General features: G+C 45.3%; 1 protein-coding gene across 2 annotated transcripts in view; it reads right to left on the reverse strand.

The window, feature by feature from the left end:
• Positions 1 to 25,443, reverse strand: part of CDH8 (cadherin 8) — a 429,973-nt gene that overhangs the window by 26,177 nt on the left and 378,353 nt on the right. The window contains exon 1 of one of the 2 annotated variants that reach the window (XM_038740093.1): positions 1,279 to 1,358. The exons of the other annotated variant lie outside the window; for it this stretch is intronic. The gene's annotated coding sequence lies outside the window, so the exon portion shown is untranslated. Of the gene's footprint in view, positions 1 to 1,278; positions 1,359 to 25,443 lie in introns of those variants that run through there. 2 annotated transcript variants of the gene reach the window in all.

A 25,443-nucleotide genomic window follows, 5' to 3' on the forward strand; every position in this document is an offset into this window, starting at 1 on the left:
GATTGACAGTTGGCCCAAGGAAGACAAAAGTCACATACCCACCCGTGCCTGATAAATTCCGCACATTGCCAAGGAGTTACACCAACCACACAGAGCTGAAGTATGTCCCTGAATTCTTCTACTTAGGCAGCACAAAGTCCAAGGATGCAAAGACAGTCAAAGAGGTAGAAAGGTAACGGGGAGGATAGCTGCCCCGTGGAAGACTGACAGGTAGAGCATGGCACTGACGTGGCATCAAGAAACAGACCAAACTGAAGGGTTATGGAGGAGTTGTAGTGCCAACCATCTATATGGCTGTGAAGCCAGGACCTACGGTAGATATCACATCTGACCCCTAAAGCAATACCATCTATGTCACCTATGTGCCAGAAAATCAAATCTCAAGACAGGATCACAGTGAGGTTGTGGAATGCATTCAGTCCACCATAATCAAAATGATGAGGGCTCTTGCAGGTCCCATGCACATGCCTCCACCACTCACCACTCGGGAAGGAGTCCAGGATGGCTCCTCTCTCCCACTCGTGGCAACTCAAGATGGTGGCCGCCCATCTAGCTGGATGGATTAATGGTGGTTCAGAGCCAAGAAGGCTCTTCGGCCACCTGAACCCAATGTGGAGAGACAGGAGGATGGGAGAAACCCCATCCTGGTGATGCAGGAGATGGAGAAACCAGTCAATGTGGATCTGTTTGAGTGGTGAGGAGGGGGTGCAGATCTGGGGGGAGAGGGGGTGGTGGGAGGGGAGGTGACATGGGGGAGGGGGGCTTGGGGAAGGAGACTCCCAAAAGAGGGGAGTCTGGGGGCCTTCCCCCACCCCAGGAGTGGCCGGCAGCAGTGGAGGCAAGAGAAAAGGAAGGGGGTGGGGATCCAGGAGGGAGGAAAAGGGAACTCTCCCTCTCTGCTGCCGGGCTCTCTGCTGCTGTTGGGGGGTGGGAGGGGAGACCAGGCTAGGCCTAGAGGGCCCACATAGAATTTCTGCCCCGAGGGCAGAAAGGCCACTGTGTGGAGAAGGAACTGGGGACCCTGACCCTAGCAGACCAGAAGGAAGACCAGGAAGGGGGTCTCCTGGGGACTGTCTGGTGGGGGGCCGGTGGAATCCCAGACTGTAAGCCCCCCTTCCCCAGGCTCCCTGCCTGAGCAGGAGCATAAGGGGGAATGTGGGGGGCTAAGCACCCCATAGGCTGACTCCTGGGGTGTGGCTACCCCATCTGCTAGGGTGGAGAGGGGAGGGGGGCGATTATGTCCCTCTACCCTGTCCTGGGTTGAAGGTATGGACTTACCTTGCAGTAGAAGCTTCTTCTGAAATTCAGTCAAGGAGCTTCTGATCGTAGTGTGATTCCTCTAGCGGAGAAAGGAAAGCAATGCTCGTCACATCACACCTTCGCTGAGCGGGACATGTTAGGAGAATGGACGACAGCAGGATACCCAAACAGCTGCTGTATGGTGAGCTGGAATGGGGAAACCGTAAACAGGATGGACAGAAGAAACGTTTTAGAGACACAAGGATGGGTCAAACAATGTGGCATAGCCATGGACAGTTGGGAGAAAGCAGAAGAAGACCGATCACCCTGGCACATAGCAATTCATCTTCAAAATAATTATGTCTTGAACTGGTCGGGCACTTTTCTTTTTCCAAAGTGCCTTTCCATCAAATTACATCATTTTATCTTCCCAGCCTCTCTGTGATGCAGGAGGAGTTGGGTTTTTTTCTGATCCCATTTTAAGATGAGGCTACTGAGGCTCAGAGAGCTTGAGTGGTTTGCCCCAGATCACACAGGAGTGCCTCTCTGAGAACTGATGTGTCCAAAGATCAGGACCCAAATCTGGAGGAATGAAAATGGCCCCAGCAGAGGAGCAAGTGCTTATCTGTTCTGTGCCTTTGATGAGAAAGGGATGATTGGTTACGCATTGATCCTATCAGCCACACTAGTGTGACCCTGTTACCCTGTTACTGTCAGTAATGTCCTCTCAATCCCAAAGTTTTATCCTTTCCTGGGAGTTGGACCCTAGAAAGGGGTCCCAGCAGATTTTATTTTTTCTTTCAATAGAGGCTACAGCCCTCCTTGAAGGAAGTATCTGTGGGCAGATGAGTTGAAGGTGAATTATAGCTTGTTCTTCCTCATTTGAGTAATCTTTCCCCTCCTCCATCCCCTATGATCCTTCCAAAACTCCATCAGATTTCCACTTAACCATTTTCCCAGCCACCCATGGGCCAATATACGTCCAAGAATTTTATGCGCATGTAACCCAGTCTCTAGGAGAACATTCACATGGGGAGTACAAAAGGAGTACAGTGGCCTTCACTGCCAAAATGAGTGCCACATTCAAGAAAAGCCTAAAAGGTGGATGAGGACACAGCACAATCTATTGCGGGATCAGACTCCACCCCGCAACCCCTACCAGTCAACTGGTCAGATGTGTGGCTGGTCTCATCAGGAGACCAAATGAAAGAGTGCGGATGACTCAGCGCAAGTCGTCATTACTAATGGAAAACCATCACAAGCACCTACTCCGCCGACTGGGGGACATCATCCCTTTTCCCCCATTCTCAATCCTAAACAAAACTCCTATGCCAGTGGATGGCTCAGAATATTGGCCACTTGACCACTAATGAGTTAACACCTTGGGTGTCTGCGCAGCCCTGAATGCACTGCTTGCCCCATATGAGAAAAGAGCTAGGAGTGGGCCCTAAAAATTGAGTCATCTGGACTCAAAACTATGTTACCAGAGGACAGTACCAGAGGAAAGTACCAGAGGACAGTCTTTCAGTGCTACAGAAAACAAACAAACAAAACACTATTGAATAGAAAGAAATTACCATCATGACGTAGAACATCAGTTTGCTACGTGATGAGGAAAACAGAAGTTGCCCCCAAAGAAGATGGTGCTTACTGCCTGTGAACTGGCCAGACTCAGCCTGGAAATCACGACTTAGAGCCACACTAGAGTACCCAATAAAGGCCAGCTCCCAGAGACTGGGGCCATGGACCCCTTTTCCTGGAGAAACCTTCTCTCTTCAGAGCAACATCACGCGGTGCTGGATTTGCAATCAGACAGATCTTAGTCTCTGGCCATCCAAATCTGCCCAGAGACATAAATGATGACCTGATGTCCCTACCCCTACCACTAAAGCAAAAGTGTTCCATTACCAGCATCAGCTCAGACTACCCCACAAACTCCACAACAAATACAGGAAAGCCAGACTCTGTGAGGATCCAGGATAAGGTAATTGTAGCAGCTCCAAACCATCATGGGAGATTTTCATGCACTGGTAGGGAGTGATGCTGAAAACTCGAAAGAGGTTTGCTCGGAGAATAGGCCCAATATCAGGTTGTCATCCCCACCCCTGTCTTCTGAATTCCCCAAAAGAGCAAGGCACCATGGATCAATCAATGGTATTTCAATGGTATTTACTGAGTGCTTACTGTGTGCAGAACATTGTACTAACGGTTGGTCAGAGTACAGTACAACACATTTGTGACAGGTTTCATACCAACAAGGAGCTCACAGTTTAGAGAGATGGACCCCAGGTCTAAATATAGCCATGCACAGAGCTGAGGGAATCACTCAGTCATACTCTCCAAATCAAACTATCAGTATAGCCAATACGTCCTTTGGGAACATGGAAATGCTCGAGAGTGGCTACTGCCAGGAGACCCTATCCAGACTGAGTTGATGAGACTCCCCCTCCCTGGAATGTCTTTTAGTGTCTTTCTCCCCCACCAGATTGTAAGCTCCTTGAGGGCAAAATTGTTTCTACTACCTCTATTGTCCTCTCCCAAGTGTTCAATACAGTGCTCTGCACACACTGGACTGTAAGCTCCTTGAAGACAGGGATCGTGTCTACTAAGTCTATTGCTCTCTCCCAAGCTCTCAGTATAGTGCTCTGCATATGGCAGACTGTAAGCTTCTTGAGGTCAGGATCGTGTTTACTAAGTCTATTTTTTGGCCCCAAGCATTTAATGAACCAAGTGAGCACTCAAGAAAAGCTATTGATTATCTGAAAATTACTTAGGGATTAAAAACTATGTGCAGTAAAGCAAGAAATGTCTCAACAGTGATTTCTGGCTCTTCAAGGGTAAGCCAAAATGGAGGCCTGCAGAAATCTGTAATAGCCCAAGCAGCTCAAGATAAGAAATGTGGATGACTAGTAGTGGCACGGAAAAGTTGAAGTGATGCAGGAATATGCTGACGGGTTCAAACTAATGGCTTCTACTTGTCACTAAAGAAATGATTGATTTGGCCCCAAACACGCTACCACAGCACCTCTGAAAAGTACAGATAGAATCACCTTCATCACACACAATGAGGGGACTTTACACTAATGGGAAAGACATGCCTTCCACCCCCATAGAGAAGGCCCTGGCTAAAATGTGAGGACTTGGGCCTTAGCTCTTGCTATCATTTGAGGACCTAACACTGACCAGGCACCCAGAGTCGATGGTGTTCCCTCAGAAAACTACAAGCCAGGGGGACTTAATCCCTTGATGTATGAACAAGCTCTCCTTCCTCAAAGTATGGAATGCTGAAGAAATACCACAAGACTTCAAAAATGCAGCCACTTTGCCACTGTGGAAACCAAGGGAGCTTCTCACTTCTCTTGATTTCTGGCCAGATTTTAACCAGAATCCTTCTGAACAGACTCCCAAAGAACACAGTCAACCCTCTGGGCAGGTTCTCAATCCCAAAGTCTCAGGACCGGAGTTCATCTGTCATTTCTGACAGGTGACTCTAATTATCTATATCAGTAATATCATGGGAGGGGTTTCCAGCAGAGCAGATATGATCATTGCAGCATGACAGATACAGAAACAGTGCAGAGACATCTATAATCATTTCCATAGATTTTACCAAATCATTTCACATCATTAGCATACCAGGGATCGGGCAACTTTTAAGTAAACATGATTCCTTAGATGTCCTCAGCCCGCCACACGATGGGATTTATGGTTGAGTCTGACTGTGTTCAGCCCAGTTCAGTCACCCTACGTGAGCCCACCAATGCCTGAGGACTTAGAGAGCTAGAACTAGTCACAATATGCTGAAAAACCTGGAGACATTGGGAAACTCTTGCACTCAACAGGCTGTGAGTATCACAGAAACTCTTTGAAACAAGTCATCGAGTGAATGCTGTGAGTGAGAATTATGCTTGTGCACCTGATAATGAGTAACTTTGCCGATTCAACGCAGAGCGGTGGATTAATTGACCAGAAACATGAAGAAATTGAAGTTACATAGCAGGAAGCACCTGGAAAAATTCTTCCCATTAGAGCCTAAGCTCTTTGAAGGTGGAGAGTATATCTTCTTCAAATCTTGAATGTTACAAAGCACGCAGTAGGTGCTCAAAAAATACTCATGAGGATGATGATGATGGTGAGGATGGTGATGAGGATGATGTTTCCAGCACTCACTGTGGTCACCAAATTCTGTTTGCTAAGCAGTGCGCTACCAACTGATGCATGGATAGACAGAGTAGTCAGAAAAAAAATCCAAAAAGCCAGCACGGCTCTTGGGAGATTGCCTGAGTTTGGGCACTTTGCACATCAAGCTTCCTACCAAGTTGAAGACCTATAAAGGCTGCGGTGCTGTCCAACCTTCCATGTATCCTGGAGACCGGTTCCTTCTATTGAAGACACATCCGGCTTCTTCAGCAGTTTCACCAGCTTCACCTATAAACCACACTCCACATCAAACGGCAGGACAAGATCAATGAGATCCGGGGACATAGGCAACTCACCTATATTGAGCCAATGCTCACAGTCACACATCTCCCCTGAGAGGGACATGGGGTAAGCATGGACGAGGGGAGGAGAGCTGAACAGCGGTTGTATGGCATACACTAGAAAGGGGCACACACATGTTGGTGGAGAGGGGAGGGGAGAAAGAACAATATAAAGACATGGCAAGGCACAGTCTCAAATGATGTGGCAGAGCAGTGGATTGGTGAGAAACCACTGCAGTGGACAGACCAGTCTGGTGGGCAACAGTGGGGAGAGGGGCTGCTCTCCCGAAACAGGGGGTGCTGGGAGATCACTGCAGCGGATAGACCAGCCTGGCGGGCAGCAGGAGGGAGAGGGGCTGCTCTCCCTGAGCTGAGGCTTAGCAAAGTTTAGGTTAGCAAGAGGCAGGCTCAAATACAGAGACAGGCCCAGCAAGTGGTACAAACATCAATGCAGTAAAGAAGTACCTCTATGTGTACATGATGCAGATGGGAGTTTGGGTCTTTTCAGCCTCATGCGCCTGTATGGACAGGATCGCTCTTTCGGTGGCTACACCTCCCCAAACTGAAGGCGGTTAAACATACATAGATTTACCTGTATAATCTATGAGTTCTATCTCAACTCAGCTCATAGAAGGACCACTGGTGGTCCTTGAGGATACCGAACCCACACATGTGTGATGCCGGACACACGGCGTCATGGAATGATGTCATCGGCATGACTTTCTGAGGCCATCCAAACTTAGCTCATTGCTTCGGGGGGACCCCTGGCCCCCACTTGCTCCAGTGCCACTGCATTCCCCTTCCCAGGTCCTCGTGAATACTGGTGCCGCTTCCGAGCCATGGAATTCAGTGGCAGGAGCCAAAGTGGGGGTAGGATGGGTTTTTAAAAATAAAAACATCGGGCATAAAGGCATCTGCTGCTGTATCCATTTTTGACAGGGACAGATCGGTTAATAACTTGGCTGCCACCTGGGAATCAAATGAGAACGATTTGCCACCCTACTGATGAGGGGAAAAGAGTGACTTCCCTTTAAGGGTCTAAGCAAGGAGTCAAGAGGCAGGACAGACTAAACCTCCTAAACCCTTCCTGACTGCCTTCTTCTCTAAACATCTCGATGGCCTGCTACATCTTGGGACACAGCCAGGGCATGAAGGACCCAGAGCTTCTAAACCTCTGGCAGGAGTTGTGGAAAGCCACTCAGAGTAGCCACAGGGAGGGCAGAGAGAGCCCACACAGCCTTTTTCTGATTGGGCAAAACTGAGACTATTCCAGAGCACTATCCTAATACCTCAGGAATCACCCTGGCCCTTCCTTCCTGGTCCAAAAAGGATAAGGACAGTGTTAAACCAGAGTCCCCTGCACTCCCTGGGACTGCCAGGCTCCCCCTGCCTGCTGTCCCTGGGGTTCTGAAGCCTAGCCTGGGGCTTGGGGGCCTCTGGTGAAGGGAGGAGAGCAGGAATGGGGAGTAAGAGGATGGGACCAGGAGAGAATACAGGAAAGCACCCTGAGAACCGGGTTATTGATGTTGCATTTCTCAGATTAACCTGGCCTCTATTCAGTAGAGCAATAGAGCCATTGACCAATGGAATTAACGTTCCCTGACCAAGTGTCAGATGTGGACAAGAACCTCAGTCTGACTTTGAGCCCCGGGGTCCCGCCAGTGGCCGCAGAACTTTGCCAGATTCCCACTTACCGTTTGGCTCCCAGGAGGATTCTGGCTGGCGCGGGTGGGGTAGGTTTTCTACAAAATGAGAGGGGCCAAAGGAACCCAATCCAATGATGGACAGGCAGGGGGACAAGGCTGCAGAAAATGTGGTATAAAGGAAGAGAAAGCCAGGCCAGTGGGAGAGCTATTTTGGGCAGGAATCACAGTGGAGAGGAAGTGAGGCACTAACTAGAGGTCTTTGGATCTCCTTGGTGCAAAGGAAGGGGAAGAGAAGAGTGACAACAAAGAACCTGTCTAAAGAGGGAAAAGCTCTCTGTTGCTTTGCCCTGTGGGATAGGATGGGTTGAACGAGGTGAAGCCGGAGGGGGCAGACCACATCTTCTTCACTGACTCAACCTCGCTCCCCAGAAGCTTCTTGCTCTCTCTCCTGTCCCCGGGGAACCATCTATATCAGCTAGAAAGGAGTTTCTTTCTGTCTGGTCAAAAAGGCCACCACGTGAGGCAAAGTCAAACTCAGTTTTGCCACTTATTGAGATCATAAAACTTGAAACTTGCAAACACATCATCGCACCAACTGATTAGTAATAAATTCAATTTATATAATTTGCTTTCCCTCCCCATGGACACCTTCTTTATAGTACTTGGAGCTGGGAAAACAGCAGGAGGCTATTCCTGAAGCAGATACCAGTGTTGCTGCAGGAATTAACTAGACAGCAGGTGCTCAGCAGGGTGGAAGACACTCACTCTCCACTCATCTCCCTAATTAACCTGCTGCTCCTCCATTATAGCGCTGTTCCTGTTATTTATTTATCCATGGTACTGTTAGCAAAACAAAGAAATTGCATGAAAAAAAATCACACCTTCTGAGAGGAGTAAGTCTCTGAATAGAACCAAATGAAATACAGGCAGGCTCAGGTTTCCAGATCATCGGGAGTGCAGCCTCATGGATAGGAGACTGAACCAGATGCTCCTTGCATTTGTCTCTTCAGGTTTGGCTTCTAAGATGAGCAGGATGATGGAGAAGAGCCCGAAGGAGGAGAGACTGAACAGGTGAGTCTGGAAAGATGAAGGCTCAAAGGAGACCAGTTTGAAATTTACTGAAATCATGAAGAGAGTCAAATACCAAATTGGTGTTCACCACCTATCCTGTTGTGGTGGGACTTGGGGAATGCCAATTTGGTATTTGACCTGTCCACACACCCTCTTGGTATACATGATCCTCCTGCAGCCTCTACTCCTCACACTTCCAGCCCAAAGAAGGTGTGATTTTTATTTATCTATTTTGTATAGCATTTGTTAAGTGCTTAATAATAATAATAATAATGATAATTTTGGTACTTTTAAGTGTTTACTATGTGTTGGGCACTGTACTAAGTGGTGGGTAGGTACAAGATAATCCAGGTGGGTACGGTCCCTGTCCCACATAGAGCGCACAGTGTTAATCCCCGTTTGACAGATGAGGTAACTGAGGCCCAGAGAAGTGAAGTGACTTGCCCAAGGTCACACAACAGGCAAGTGGCGGAGCCAGGATTAGAACCCATGTCCTCTGACTCCCAGGTCCGGGCTCTTTCCTCCCAATTCCCCCCGCCCTACCTCCTTCCCCTCCCCACAGCACCTGTATATATGTTTGTACAGATTTATTACTCTATTTATTCTACTTATACATATTTACTATTCTATTTATTTTGTCAATGATGTGCATCTAGCTTTATTTCTATTTATTCTGATGACTTGACACCTGTCCACATGTTTTGTTTTGTTGTCTGTCTCCCCCTTCTAGACTATGAGCCCGTTGTTGGGTAGGGACCGTCTCTATATGTTGCCAACTTGTACTTTCCAAGCGCTTAGTACAGTGCTCTGCACACAGTAAGCGCTCAATAAATAGGCTTGAATGAATGAATGAATGCTCTCCATGTGGCAAATCCCACCGCAACAGGATTTGTGGGCAGCAACTGAAAAGAAGCAGGGCTTGTCGTTTCACATCACACTTTCTTTCTCTGGACCAGACATGTGAGGAATAGAGGTTGCGGGAAGATCATGGGCCCATAGAGGGAGAAACTAAAACAGCCTCAGGCACTGTAGGTGACAAATACAACTGTGCGACAAGAGGCAATATTTTTATCTAAGGATCCAAGCATACCTGATGACCTTTTTGAGCACGCACAGATGCATTGATGAAAAACAAAGATCTCACCATCAATAGTGTAGTCTTTGTATCTGGAGGGCAGCTAAGGTATGTCTGACATTACAATTGACGCAAACAAAAGGAAACCCTTTTCCACACAACCAGGGGTAAATGCTTGGAATTTGTTACCACATCAATTTGTGCAGGTTGAAAACCACCTGAGCCTCAAGAGAAGTTTGAATCAATCAGTCAGTTGTACTTATTGAGCACTTCCCATATGCAGAACACTCTATTGAGCACTTGAGAGAATAGAAGACAGCAGAGTTGGTAGATGCGTTCCCTACCCACAAGGAGATTACATGGATAATAATAATGTTAATAATAATGGCATTTGTTAAGCGCTTACTATGTGCAAAGCACTGTTCTAAGTGCTGGGGGGATACAAGGTGATCACGTTGTCCCACGTGGGGCTCACAGTCTTAACCCCATTTTACAGATGAGGCAACTGAGGCTCAGAGAAGTTAAGTGACTTGCCCAAGGTCACACAGCAGACATGTGGGGGAGCTGGGATTAGAATCCATGACCTCTAACTCACAAGCCCGTGCTCTTCCCACTGAGCTATGCTTCTTCTACTGTGGTTCTCACTCATGAATATAGAAGGAAACGATAGGGATGTTCAGTGGTCCATTGCCAGGACTAGATGACCCACAAAGCAAAATGGTCAGGGACAGACAGGTGTTCCAGAGAAGCAGCAGGGCTTAGTGGACAGAGTACTGGCCTGGAAGTTGGAAGGACCTGGGTTCTAGTCCTGGCTCCTCCACACTTCTGCTCTGTGACTTTGGGCGAGTCACTTCACTTCTCTGGCACTCAGTTCCCTCATCTGTAAAATGGGGGTGAAGAGTGTGAGCCCCATGTGGGACAGGGACTGTGTCCAACCTGCTTAACTTGTATCAACCCGAGTGTTTAGAACAGTGCTTAACAAGTACCATAATTATTATTATTATTAATTATTCCAGAGACCCACATATTTTGGGGTTGTCCATTTTACAGTGGGATAGTAGAATAGATCTACCAGCTTCTTTGTCTCTTACCTCTTAACCCACCAACCCCCTTTCCCACCATCCCGCTCAGAGCCACGGGTCGGGGGTGGGAATTCCTACCCAAGCCCTGATCCAAGCATCCTGAATGATGGCATTGAATCCTGTTAGAGTGTAAGCTCCTTGAGGAAAGGGACGATATCTTTTAGAGAAGCAGCGTAGCTCAGTGGAAAGAGCACGGGCTTTGGAGTCAGAGGTCATGGGTTCAAATCCTGGCTCCGACAATTGTCAGCTGTGTGACTTTGGGCAAGTCACTTAACTTCTCTGTGCCTCAGTTACCTCATCTGTAAAATGAGGATTAAGACTGTGAGCCCCCTGTGGGACAACCTGATCACCTTGTAACCTCCCCAGTGCTTAGAAGAGTGCTTTGCACGTAGTAATTGCTTAATAAATGCCATCATTATTGTTATTATTTTGCCTCTACTCTTCTTATTCTAGCTCTTAATCTCAGGCTCTGCTTATGTACACAGTAGGCACTCAACAAATACCCTTAATTGATTGGTGAATGAATCCTGTGGCCCCTGTAATGATAATAATAATATTGATGATGGTATTAGTTAAGTGCTTACTGTGTGTCAGGCACTGTACTAAGTGCTGGGGTGGATACAAGCCAGTTGGGATGGACACAGTCCCTGCCCCACGTGGGGCTCACAGTCTCAATCCCCATTTCACAGATGAGGTGATTAAGGCCCAGAGAAATGAAGTGACTTGCCTAAAGTCACACAGCAGACAAGTGGTGGAGTCAGGATTAGAACCCATGACCTTCTGACTCCCAAGCCTGGGCTCTATCCTCTATGCCAGGCTGCTCTTCTGTAAGAGACAGAATCCTGAGTCCTGAGGGTGATCGGTCTGGCCCAGAAATGACCTTGTTCACAGTCTTTTGTTCTCTGCTTAAGAGTCTTGCTAGAAGGTGGAGGTGCACCATGGAGTTGCTTGTGCTTTGATCTGCAAGAAGAGACGTGAACTACACATTCCCTGTAAGAGTGTAAGCTTCTTATGGGCAGAGAATGAGTCACTTCCCTGTGTAAGCTCGTTGTAGGCAGGGAATGTGCCCGTTTATTTTTATAGTGTACTCTAAGTGCTTAGTACAGTGCTTTGCACACAGCAAGTGTTCAACAAGTACGATTGACTAAATGAATGAATGAATGTTGGACTTTTCTAAGTACTTAGCACAGAGCAATTCACCGAGTGCTCAAAAATATTACCAGTACTACGACTACTCCTATTAATAATAATAATAATAGTGATGGCATTTGTTAAGCGCTTACTATGTGCAAAGCACTGTTCTAAGCGCTGGGGGGGGGATGCAAGGTGGTCAGGTTGTCCCACGTGGGGCTCACAGTCTTAATCCCCATTTTACAGATGAGGTAACTGAGGTGGAGAGAAGTGAAGTGACTTGCCCAAGGTCACACAACAGACACGTGACGAGCTGGGATTCGAACCCATGACCTTCTGACTCCAAAGCCCGGGCTCTTTTCACTGAGCCACGCTGCTTCTCTGGTTCTATTACTACTATTACTCCTACCATACCTATTACTTCTCCTGCTACTACTATTCCTACTGCACATACCTCATTGAAATTAAAAGTCTATTCCCCTAGCAAGAGATTGGGTGGTACCTTGTCCTATTTTATGCAGGGTTGGAAGCATGTGGCTATTCCAGAACCTGATCTGCAAGGCATATCTAAGCAGTAGATTCCCAGGTTTCTGCTGCCTGGAATCTGTCCTAGAGAGCAGCACTGAAGACCTTTTATGTCCATGAAGCTGCCTCCTGTTTCCTCTCAGTTTACATAGCCAGGACCTGACAGATGAATTTTGAAATCATTAAGCAATGGCATCTGCTCTTAAATCCTCCACCTCTGAATGGTGAAGACTGCTAAGGAGACTTTCACCTCGTGCTTGGATGCCCCCTCATGTTGCGTCATGCTTGGATGCCATCGATATTGTCATCAGAGTCGTCGCTTTCACCCAAATAAAGGACACCCCATAATCCTTAGCTGCTCCTCTTAGCCTTCTGTGGGGTTGACAGGGGGAAAAGGGTGCCCAGCCCCACCTCATCCTGGCCACACAGAGTTGAGTTGAGAAGGTGAAACCTTACCCAACTATACCCTCCACATGAGAGACAAGGATGGGCAGACACCCATGGAAATGGCCCAACAGAATCAGCATGAAAATCTTCCCAGAGAAGAGGAATGTCATGCAATTCCCGTGGAACTCAATTCTTCACATCTTCCAAAGAAATATTGTCTTGGGACTGTTCTACAGACTTCATGCTCAGGATGAAGTTTAGCAAGCAGGGAGACATCAAACTAAGATATGCGGTGAAAATGGAAGGCTTCGTTTATCCTCACTCTGTCTGACTAGATCCTTAGTATGAGCACGGGAGGTAAGATTTCTGGAGATGATAAATGACTTTTCTAGACCAACTCATCCTAGAACACTCAAGGAAAGGTAATGAAAATATACCGGACAGATTCTGGTGCAGAACAGCAGTGTGCAACAACGACCACAGCTCGATTAAATGTAATGTTCTTTCTGGGAAAGGAAGGCCAAAACAGAAAACCCACATAAGGATATTAAGTTTAAGAAAAGGGAACTATAAAGAAATGTGGTGCTTCGTAAAGAAAGAGCTGAAAGGATTAGCTAAAAATAAAAGTGACCTAGTGGGATTGAGGAAACAGGTTTTTGAAAAAAATAGAGGCTCTGGTAAAATGGACTCACCTGAACAAGAAGAACATGAGCAATACAGTGAAAATCCTGGATACCTGACTGGTGAGTAAGTCTCCCCTAAAAATCACAAAGCTTTTCTTTCTCTGGAAAAAGAGTGGCAGATCAGATGCAATCAGGACTTTGAAAGATGCCAGACCCAATATTAAAAGAAGTCAACTAGAGAATCGTATGGGTCACTTGATAAACGTTTAATGATAAAAAGACAGCTTTTTATAATCAACTAATATTTCTTGAATGCTTACTGTTTGGAGAGCACTGTACTAAGCACTTGGGAAAGGACAATATCATAGAATTGGTAAGCTTAACTGCTATACACAAGGAGCAATCTAAGGAAAAGCTTAGAGGCTACCAGAGGCAGTGTGCCTAGTGCAAAGAGCACAGGCCTAGGACTCAGAGGACCTGGGATCTAACCTAGGCTTCCTACCTGTCTGCTGGGTGACCTTGGGCAAGTCATTTCACTTCTCTGGGCTTAATTTTCTCATCTGCAAAATGGGGATTCAATACCTGATCTCCTGCTCAGAGGGTGGGTTAGGGACTGTGCCTGATCTGCTTATCTTGTATCTACCCCAGTGCTCAGCAAACACCACAATTCTTATTATCTTTTTTTAATTGTTTGCTGAGGAGATGAGAGCTAAGGCACCTCATTCAAAGTCCGTCGGTTTGTTTTTTGGGTTGTTAAGCACTTACTATGTGGTAGGTGGGATGCAATCAGATCAGACACAGACCCTGTGCCTACCTGAGCTGAGTTACCATAGGACATTGTGTAGATTGAAACTATCAGTGGTTTCAAGAAGGGTTTGAGGACTTTCATGGATGAGTGGTCCAGGATGCAATCTAAATTGATGAAAGCATGAAAAGGAAAACCTAGGGGTGTTACATGGCATATCCCTCACCGTGGAAGGAAGGAGAAGCAGTGTGGCCTAGTGGATAGAGCATGGACCTAGGAGTCAGAAGGACCTGGGTTCTAATCCCGGCTCTGCCACTTGTCTGCTGTGCGACCTTGGACAAGTCGCTTAACTTCTCTGTGCCTCAGTTACCTCATCTGTAAAGTAGGGATTAAGACTGAGAGCTCCATGTGGGACATGGACTGTGTCCAATATGATTAGCTTGTATCTACCCCAGCACTTAGTACAGTGCCTGGTAATCAATCAATCAATGGTATTTATTGAGTGCTTACTATGTGCAGAGCACTGTACTAAGTGTTTGGGAGAATAAGTACTTAACAATAACCAAAAGAAAAAAAAGGATGGATGGAAAGATATTCAGATGGTTGAAAATCTAATGGTTCCTGCAATAATAATTGTAATTGTGATATTTAGTGCTCATTATGTGTCAAGCACTGTACTAAGCACTGGGGTAGATACAAGATAATCAGGTCACATATAGGGCTCACGATCTAAGTAGGCGCAAGAACGGGTATTGAATCCCAAATTTTTCAGGTCAGGGAACTGAGGCACAGAGAATAATAATGATGGTATTTGTTAAGCGCTTACTATGTGTCAAGCAGTGTTCTAAGAGAACATAAATGACTTGCCTAAGGTCACATGGCAGACAAGTGGTGGAGGAGGATTAGAACCCAGGCCCTCTGACTCCTAGGCTTGTGCTCCTTCCACTAGGCCTCACTGCTTCTGCAAGCAACCTGTTGCGATTGTCAGAGAAATGAGGAGGCAGAAGCAGCACAGCATAGTGGACAGAGCACAGGCTTGGAAGTCAGAAGGTCCTGAGTTCCAATCCCAACTCCACCTCTTGTCTACTGTGTGACCTTGGGCAAGTCACTTCACTTCTCTGGCCCTCAGTTAGCTCATCTGTAAAAACAAGGATTGAGACTGTGAGCCCTATATGGGACAGGGACTGTGTCCAACCCGATTTGCTTGTATCCACCCCAGCACTTAGTACAGTGCCTGGCACATAGTAAGCACTTAAATACCACAATTACTATTATTATTATCATCATTATTATGAAGTGCAAGTGCAGTAGTAGAGCAGCAGAGGGTTTCAGTAATTTTTAGTCCTGATTACAGCAAGTGGCTTTCCCACCTGAGTATCTGAAGGCAAAGCGGAGCTATGGAATAGAAAGCAATGATTCAGGGCTCCAATATCATTTCTCTGTAACACCTGCTTTTTTCAGCATTTTCTACATCAATTGGTTTAGCTGTGAAATGAGGGCAACTGTCACAATGACCGTCAACACGATTCATGTAGCCTATATGTTACCTTAGCACAGATTACAAACAGTTTGCTATTTATAACAATGATAATAAAGGAATAAATGATACTGATCTCTCTCTGGAATTCTTGTGGGGAATAAATTACTAATCATGATTGAACCGATCATTATTCACATTCCACACATGGGGAACTCTAATTATTGTACTCTCTGAAAATACTTCAATTTCCCAATGCCCTTTAGTGGACATGCCAATTTTGCATTCAACTGGAGTATTCACTGATTGAGATTCAGTTATTATTTTTCACTTACACCAGTTCAATAGTATCTCAAGGTACATAATTGGAAACAAAAAAATAGAATACAAGGCTGAGTTGTCACAGAATTAGAGTCAGTTCCAATTTCTAAAGGAAAACTGGTCGAGCAATGGGTCTTCTTTTCTCTCCCTTCTTTTGCCCTCTCAAACCCCCCTGGGAACCCTCTCCTTAAATATGGATCATTTGGGGCTTTATCTAGTCATGCATTGAAATGAATATGCAAATTCAAATGCATATGAATATGCAAGTTTAAATGATAAATTTTGGATTTTCATTTCATCAAAACGTTCTACAAATAATTTAAAAATAAGGTCTTCAATTTGTTATGCCTGAGTTCCTACGTGGAGTGTAAGCATTCAAATACTGGTGTCGACTGTTGGTCCTGGTGACTTCTGTCCATCCAGCCACTTCTCCTGTGTGCCTTCTAGACTGTTATCTCATTATGGGCATGGAATGAGTCTGCTAATTCTTTTCTACTGTCCTCTCCCAAGCACTTAGTACAGTGCTTTGTATAGAGTAAGTGCTCAATAAATACCACTGACTGATTGATTGACTGATTGGAGGTAGCTGAGGACCACCTAGGTAGAACATGGGTGGCTGTTCCAGAATGGTTCTTTCATGGGCTCTGTTCGCCCTTCAGCACCCAATGACCCCATCTCCCAAGAGGCTAAGTGAAATCAACCCATGATATTTATCGAGTGCTTACTGGGTGCAGAGCGCTTGGGAGAGGACAAAACAATAGACTTGATAGACGCTTTCCGGCTCACAACCATCTTACAGTCTGAAATGTGACCCAAAACTCCAGTTAATAAAGAAGGAGGCACAGTCACCCAAGCACTAGAGTCAAGAGATCATCAAGCTCTTCCATTTAATGACCAGAGTTCTGCAGATCCCCTGATTGCTTGGGCTGCTGGATGAGGGGAGAGTGTGGCTGATACAATCCAGCCCTGCTGTTGGAAAATAACAAATGCACATCCTCTTGGCCATTGGCTCCTGTTTTGGATATCCCAGAATGAAAAATCCTGCATTAAGAGATAGCCCAACCCATTGCTCCCCTATGATACTATCTATCTGAACAGCCCAATTGTGAAACCCACTGCTCACCCCTACAGGGTGAGAAGAGTCCCTAAAAATTCCCCAACTCTGCTGACCAGAACTTTAGAGAGCTTTGATTGGTGGCAGATAGCAGCCTCCTCAAAAATGACTTCATTCAAAGCAAATAATAATAACAATCATTATTATTATTATTATCATTATCATGTATTTGTTAAGTGCTTACTATGTGCCAGACACTGTACTAAGCACTGGAGTGGATACAAGCAAATAAGGTCAGACACACTCCCTGTCCCACATGAGGCTCACAGTTTCAATCCTCATTTCACAGATGAGATAACTAAGGCCCAGAGAAGTGAAGCGACTTGCCCAAGGTCACACAGCAGACAAGTGGTGGAGCAGGGATTAGAACCCAGGTTCTTCTGACTCCCAAGCCCATATTCTATCCACTGGGCCATCCTGCTTTCTCTAATCATTCCATCGTGAAACCCTGGAACCCCTTCCCTCCTCCTCTGAGCAATGGTTTTTAGGGGGTTGAACTGCAACAAGACAGTCACTGGGTTTCGGTCTTCCAGGTTTACTCAGAGTGATGAGGAAATATTTAAGTCTACCTCAAAAACGAAAGCACATTGACTTCATTCGTGGAACCTATGACCTCCAGGGGATAGATGCTGGTGCAGATAAATCAATCAATCAATGGTATTTATTAAGCACCTACTAGAGTTGGTAGACACAATCCCTGCCCTCACAGAACTTACAGTCTAGAGAAGGAGACAGAAGGAGACACAAGCTCCACCAAGCTAGCTCTCTTCCTCCCTTCAAGGCCCTACTGAGAGCTCACCTCCTCCAGGAGGCCTTCCCAGACTGAGCCCCTTCCTTTCTCTCCCCCTCCTCCCCTTCCCATCCCCCCCGCCTTACCTCCTTCCCCTCCCCACAGCACCTGTATATATGTATATATGTTTATATGTATTTATTACTCTATTTATTTATATATTTTATTTGTATATGTTTATTCTATTTATTTTATTTTGTTAATATGTTTTGTTTTGTTCTCTGTCTCCCCCTTCTAGACTGTGAGCCCACTGTTGGGTAGGGACCGTCTCTATATGTTGCCAACTTGTACTTCCCAAGCTCTTAGTACAGTGCTCTGCACACAGTAAGCGCTCAATAAATACGATTGAATGAATGAACAAGTGCTATGGGGCTGGGGTGAGAAAAGCAACTGCAAGGATCTGAAAACACTCATCACAGGGGGATTTCAATGCATGAACAGGAACCCCATGACACCAACACAGCTGCCCTATTAGAGCAAGGAAGCTCATTGGCAAATGCCAGCATGAGTGGGGAATGGGAGAAGGGCAACAGGAGGATTGTAGTTAACAATTAGCTGACAGTAATGAGACGGACTCAGTAAAAATGACTCCATCCAGGAAATCAACTCTTCCAGATCCTCCTAATTTTGTGATTGGTAAACCTGTCAAAATCTTATGTCATGACCTGCATAGCAAATTCAGGAATATGACAGAACACCAAACCAAAGAAGCCTAGGCCGAAACAAAGATGGCCGAGGACCTCTCTAACATCACTGAAAAATCTAGAGGAGCCTATAAATACAACTATGCAGCTCCTGAAGACGCAAGACGGTTACAACCTCATCACAGGCAAGGGGGAGAATCTTGGGGAGATGGCAGTGTGCCATGAAAGATCTCTGAATCATTGAATACAACTCTGTGGGATAAAATAGAAAACCAGATCAAACCATTCTAACATTTAAGGAAGTCACCTCTGGACGTAGGACCATGGTGAAACCTGTGGACTGAAGGTATCATCGCATAGGCAAGAAGTCGATTTAGAGTTTAGATGTCTGCTTGGTGTTGGGGGGTGTGTGGTGTGTGTGTGTGTGTGTGTGTAAGTGTTTGTCCTTCATGCTCAAAAAAGACTGCTGACAGTAAGAAAAGTCTTGATTACATTATGATTACATTATGATTACATATAAAGTATCCTTAGTTGTGTCATCATGTTTGTGGCTTACAGTGCCTACAGTGTGGCTTTCATACAATCCTTATGAATAATAATTGTGGCATTTAAGTGCCTTCTATGTGTCAGGCACTGTACTAATTGCTGGGGTAGAGCCAGGAGAATCAGGTCCCACATGGGAATCACAATCTAAGTAACAGAGAGAACAGGTTTGAACTCCCATTTTGCAAATGAGGGAACTGAGGCAAAGAGAAGTTAAATGACTTGACCAAGGTCTTGCAGCCTGTAAGTGGTGGATTTGGGATTAGAACTCAGATCCTCTGCCTCCCAGGCCCGGGCTCTTTCTACTAGGCCACACTGGTACATGCTGCTGGATTGTGAAGCTTTGGCTCAAAAAGCCGTTCCTTTCTGGATTGCATGTGCCATGGTGTCTGTCTACTACTCTTGTCTTTCAGTTTTCACCTGGGATGCTATATTGCCTGAGACACTGTATCGCTGAAACATTCACTCTGCCCTCCTGCCCTTCAGTTTCTCAATTTCAGCTCTCCATTCAGCAGCTGCGTGGGTCTCCTGCTACCAGTCATTCCCCTCACTTATCCCACTCAGGGCAGCTGTGTTGAGGTGATCAGAGCATCCGTGGTAGGAGGCTGATGTTGTTCCATATCCTTATTCTTTGTGATCCTGCCTTGTCACTTGATATTGGGTCTGACTTATAAGTGACATTGAAGGAATTGCTCAAGGGGCCGATGATGACTGAGTGTTGTCCAGGGCTCATGGTCATAGAGGAGGTCAGACAGAATTATATCTCTTTTAATCTTTAGTTTGGTCTGGACCCGAATACCACACTGCTATCACAGTCCCAAAGGACATGTGGGACTTCTTCATTTGTCGTTTTACTTCCTGGCAAATTGCTGCATCATTAGCCAGTATGCTGCCTAGGTAACAGAATTATTTGATGCAATTTATAATAATAATAATAATAATGGCATTTGTTAAGTGCTTACTATGTGCAAAGTACTGTTCTAAGCACTGGGGAGGATCCAAGGTGATCATATTGTCCCACATGGGGCTCACAGTCTTCATCCCCCTCTTACATATGAGGTAACTGAGGCACAGAGAATTGAAGTGACTTGCCCAAAGTCACACAGTTGACAATTGGCAGAGCTGGGATTTGAACCCATAACCTCTGACTCCCAAGCCCATGCTCTTTCCATTGAGCCATGCTGCTTCTCTAGCACCATTAGGAACTTTGATGATGCCTTTGTTGATGCAGGCTGATCATTATTGCAAGGTAGCTTCTTTTCTTTAGGCTTATCATCTGCATTTATACCTGGCTTACTCTGCTCAGAGGTTTCAATTTATTTTTCCTAGGCTATTTGTTAAGTGCTTACTATGTGCACTGCACAAGCCAATCAGGTCAGAGACAGGCCAAGTCTGTTTTAATCCCTATTTTACAGATGAGGTACCTGAGGCCCAGAGAAGTTAAGCGTCTTGCCCAAGTTTACACAGCAGACAAGTGGCAGAGCCGGGATCAGAACCTAGGACCTTCTTACTCCCAGGCCAATGCTCTTTCCACTAGGCCGTGTTGCTTCTCTAGTTTCTTCAACACCTAGGACTCAACCATCTGCATATAGAAACTCTTGAATGACTGTCACGAAGATTGTCAATAATACTTGTAGTTGGTGGAGATGGAAGAATTTCCCAGAAGAGGGAAGCATGTTCTAACAACTGTATCCTGGATTCAGATGGGGCACCCTTGGCTCTGAACTGGCTAGCCATGACTCCATGCAGTAGTTTCAGAACTTCAATACACTTTTCTAGGCAGTCAGATTTTGTATGCAGTTTCCAGCGTCCAGATCTATTAATGATGTCAACGTTTTCCAACTCCACAGGCTACTAGCATCCTCCCTCCTGAAATCCTCATGATAGTCATTTAGAAGTAGCTGTTTGCTAATGGCTGTCCTCTGGAAGCGCACACACAAGGTGACCTGTAGTGACTGTGAACCACATTTCAGAGCCTGGAGAAAATCAAAGTTGTGTACTTATTTCAGAAGAAATGGCAAATCTAAAGAGCTGTAGCAATCCAGAACAACCTCTGCAGCTGACAGGCTTGTCCTGACCATAGATTTCACAAATGGCATCAAGTATGTCCCAAGCCTAACATCAAATGGCAAGACAGGATCACAAACCTGGAAAACAATCACTCCCTATGCCACCAAACATTTCTCTGCAGTCTACAGCTCCACTAGGATGTGGGAGAAAGATGGATGACAGCAGAATACATGAGCTGCTGCAGTATGGGGAGATGGAATGGGGGCTACTCAAGCAGGTGGGACAGAAGAAACATTTTTTCATTCCCTACAATGCACAAGGTCGTGCAAGGTAGCTTTAGCTGTTGGAAGAGAACAGTGGCACACAGTTCAGCCCGGAGATAGGTGCCTCCCTCCTCACAAGGTTTCGGGGAAACTGTGATGTTAAGATGATCAGTCGAAATAGGATTCAGGTCCTGTGGATAGCAAATGTGATAAAACAGGAAAAGATGCTGTTTATGTGCGCACCACAAGGATGAGACTATCAATTGTGTTGGGCTTTTTGGTTACATTTGCACACATGGAATAAGTTAGGCATCAGGAGAGATTGTATATACCCACTTAGTACAGTTGCATGGTGCCTGGGGGCACTCAACAAATACCAATACAATGTTATATCGACATATATGTATCAATCAATCAATCAATGCTATTAATTGAGCACTTAATATGTGCAGAGCACTGTACTAAGCGCTTGGGAGTGGACAATACAGAATTAGCAGATACGTTCCCTGCCCATAATGAGCTGTTAATTAAAACAAACCTCAAAACACAGCTCCAAGCGGTGGGGGAGAAGGATGACTGTAGAAAGGTTCAGAGTGCTGGAAAGCGATGGATTCCAAGGCTTGAGTGGATGAGGACACATGAAAATGGCAGGGAAATAACAGGAAAAGTTTAAAGAGGGTGGAGCAGGGTGTGAGAGAAAGGGAGTTATCATCATTGTTAATGGCATTTATTGAGTGCTCATTCTGTGCAGAGCACTGCACAAAGTGCTCAGGAGAGTACAATGCCGCAGAGTTGCTAGACACATGTGCTGCCCATAAAAAGCTTACAGTCTGATCCCCAGGAAGAGTTACCATGGAGAGCCAACATGTCCATTTGAATGAACTTAAAGTCAACTGTCTTATTTTGGAAACTCTAACTCAATATAAAGACTGCAATGCAGTTATACTGTTCATCTATAACTGAGTAAGTACACATCTCTAGGCTATTTTGGCAAAAATAAGTTTTCCAACCATGGTTTAGGATCCGACTCCTCATTTATAACATTGTCCCTCTGAGAAAATTGGCTCCTCCTTATGTTTCAACTATAAGGAAATGGTTGTATGTAAGTTCAAGGGCTGACTGTAGGCACATTTATTAAATGAATTTATTAAAGTCATACATTTATAAATTTATACATTTATTAAAGGAATAAAGAATTTCTGAACAGAGGTGATTCCCCACATTCAGATTCAGCAGACAGCTGTCATAGGTGAAGTTAATAATGATAATATAATAATGATAGCGGCTGTATTTGTTAAGTGCTTGCTATGAACCAAGCACTATACTTAAGTGCTTGAATAGATATAAGAAAATCAGGTTGGATGGATTCCTCATCTCACATGGGACTGGCAGACTAAGTAGGAGGGAGAACCAGTATTGAATCCCCATTTTACAGACAAGAAAACTGAGGCCCAGAAATGTTAAGTAACTTGCCCAGTTTACATAGCAGGCGAGTGGCAGAATCAGGATTAGAATCTAGGTCCTCTGACTCTTGGGCTCATGCGTTTTTCACTAGGACATGCTGGTCTTCTGTTCAATAAGGCATATTTGGTATCAAGTAGGATTCCTTCTCCTTTTTTTTATATGGCATTCATTAAATGCCTACTATGTGCCAGGCACTGTACTACGTGCTGGGGTAAATACAAGGTTGGACACAGTCCATGTCCCACATGGGGTTAACAGTCTTAATGTCCTTTTTACAGATGAGGTAACTAAGGCACAGAGAAATTAAGTAACTTGCCTAAGGTCACAGAGCAGACTAATGGTGGAGTCAGGATTAGAATCCAGGTCCTCCTGACTCCCAATCCCATTCCTCCTTCTAACTTTTCCAACATAGTCAAAATCAATAAATTGATGATTCAATCAATCAGTGGCATTTATTGAGCACTTACTGTGTGCAGAGCACTATACTAAGCATTTGGGGATGTACAATACCACAGAGTTGATAGATGAGACCCCTGCCCACAAAGTTCACAGTCCACAAGTGCAGACAGATGTTAAAATAAATTACACATAGGGGAAATTAAAAAATACAACAAAAATGTACATAACTGCTTTGGGGCCAGGGAAAATATCAAATGCTTAAGGGATAGGCAGTCAAGTATGCAGTCGATGCTGAGGGGAAGGCTGATAGGGAAAATGAGGGTTTGGTCAGGGAAGTACTCCTGGGGGAGATGTGATTTTAGGATGGTTTTGAAGGAGAGGAGAGTGCTGGACCCGTTGGGAATGAAGGAGGAGGGAGTTCCAGGTTCAAGGGAGGATGTGGGCAAGGAGTCAGCAGCGGGATAGACGAGATTGGGGTACAGAGAGTAGGTTGGCATTAGAGGAGTGAGGTTATAGTAGCAGATTAATGAGCATAGATAGGTGCAAGAGAGCTGATTGAGTACCTTAAAGCTGATGGCAAGGAGTTTCTGCATGATATGGAGGTGAATGGGCAACCATTGGAGATTTTTGAGGAGTGAGGAGATGGGGACTAAATGACTTTCAAAAAATGATCTGCAGCAGAGTGAAGTATGGATCGGAGAGGAGAGAGCCAGGATGCCGAGAAGTCAATGATTCTATCACACAATCTCATATCAGTTGTCTGTTTCCCACTTCTAGACTGTGAACCTGTTGTTGGGTAGGGATTGTCTCTATCTGTTGCTGAACTGTACTTTCCAAGTGCTTAGTACAGTGCTCTGCTCACAGCAAGTGCTCGATAAATATGATTGAATGAATGAATATCAGTTATCTCATTTTAAACTCACAATAATAATAATAATGGTATTTGTTAAGTGCTTATTACGTGCCAAGCACTGTTCTAAGTGCTGGGATAGATAAAGGGTAATCAGGTTGTCCCACATGGGACTCACACTTTTAAAGCCCATTTTACAGATGAGGTAACTGAGGCACAGAGAAGTTAAGTGACTTGTCCAAGGTTACACAGCAAACATGTGGCAGCGGTAGGATTAGAACCCAAGTCCTCTGACTCCCAAGCCCACGCTCTTTCCGCTAAGCCACGCACAATGTTCCCATGAGGTGGGAGGAAGCAGCTACTATCATCCCTATTGTGCAGAGAAAGAAACCATGGTCCAGAAAGGTTAAGAGGCTTACCCAAAGTCACACAGCAGTCCAATAACAGAGCTGAGATTAAAACCCAGGGCTCCTTGCGACAATCGATCAATCAATGGTATCTGTTGAGTGCATACTGTGTTCAGAACAATGCACTAAGCGCTTGGGAGAATACAAGAAGCAGCATGGCTCAGTGGAAAGAGCCCGGGCTTTGGAGTCAGAGGTCATGGGTTCGAATCCCGGCTCCGCCACATGTCCACTGTGTGACGTTGGGCAAGTCACTTAACTTCTCGGAGCCTCAGTTACCTCATCTGTAAAATGGGGAGGATAACTGTGAGCCCCACGCGGGACAACCTGATCAACTTGTATCCCCCCCAGCGCTTAGAACAGTGTTTTGCACATAGTAAGCGCTTAACAAATGCCCTTATTATTATTATTATTATTATTAAAATAAAGCAGAGTTGGTAGACATGATCTCTACCCACAAGGAGCTTACAGTATAGGGGAAGGAAGACATTCAAATAAATTACAGCTATGTACATAAATTCTGTGAGGCTGAGGTTGTGTGAATATCAAGTGCTTAAATGTCTAGATCCAAGGGCATAGTTGATGCAAGGGAGAGGGAGTAGGGGAAAAGAGGACTTAATCAGGGAAGGCCTCTTGGAGGAGATGTGACTATAAGAAGGCTTTGAAGGTGGGAAGAGTGGTAGTCTGATGCATATAAAGTGGGAGGCAATCCCAGAACAGTGGGAGGATGTGGGAAAGGGGTTGGCAGAGAGATAGACAAGACTCCCAGACAATATTCTCTTTACTTCAGCTACACACAGCCTTATAGATGAATTGGGAAATTTACTGGGATCAAGTCTCCTCTCGTTAGATGCTGGTGGGGTGGGGTTAATTCTAGACTCTAGACTCTCCCTTGAGCTTTTGTAATTTCCTGGAATTTGGCGCTTCAAGACAAAAGCTCATAGAAGAGCTCATAGATGACCTGGATGAATAATGGAAGGATGAATGCAACCTAATTTGGGTTGCAAACAATCAAACAGTCAAAGCAAAATTGCTCATCAGTTCTCTGATTGCAGAGAATGTCATCTCGGGACCAGGGCTGAAACAGTGGCCTCACATCCGGAAAGACAGACAACAATCGATCTGACTTATAGAATTCACAGAGAATTCTGCTTTGCTC

This window comes from Tachyglossus aculeatus, chromosome X1 (assembly GCF_015852505.1).
Source record: "Tachyglossus aculeatus isolate mTacAcu1 chromosome X1, mTacAcu1.pri, whole genome shotgun sequence".
Taxonomy (NCBI): Eukaryota; Metazoa; Chordata; class Mammalia; order Monotremata; family Tachyglossidae; genus Tachyglossus; species Tachyglossus aculeatus.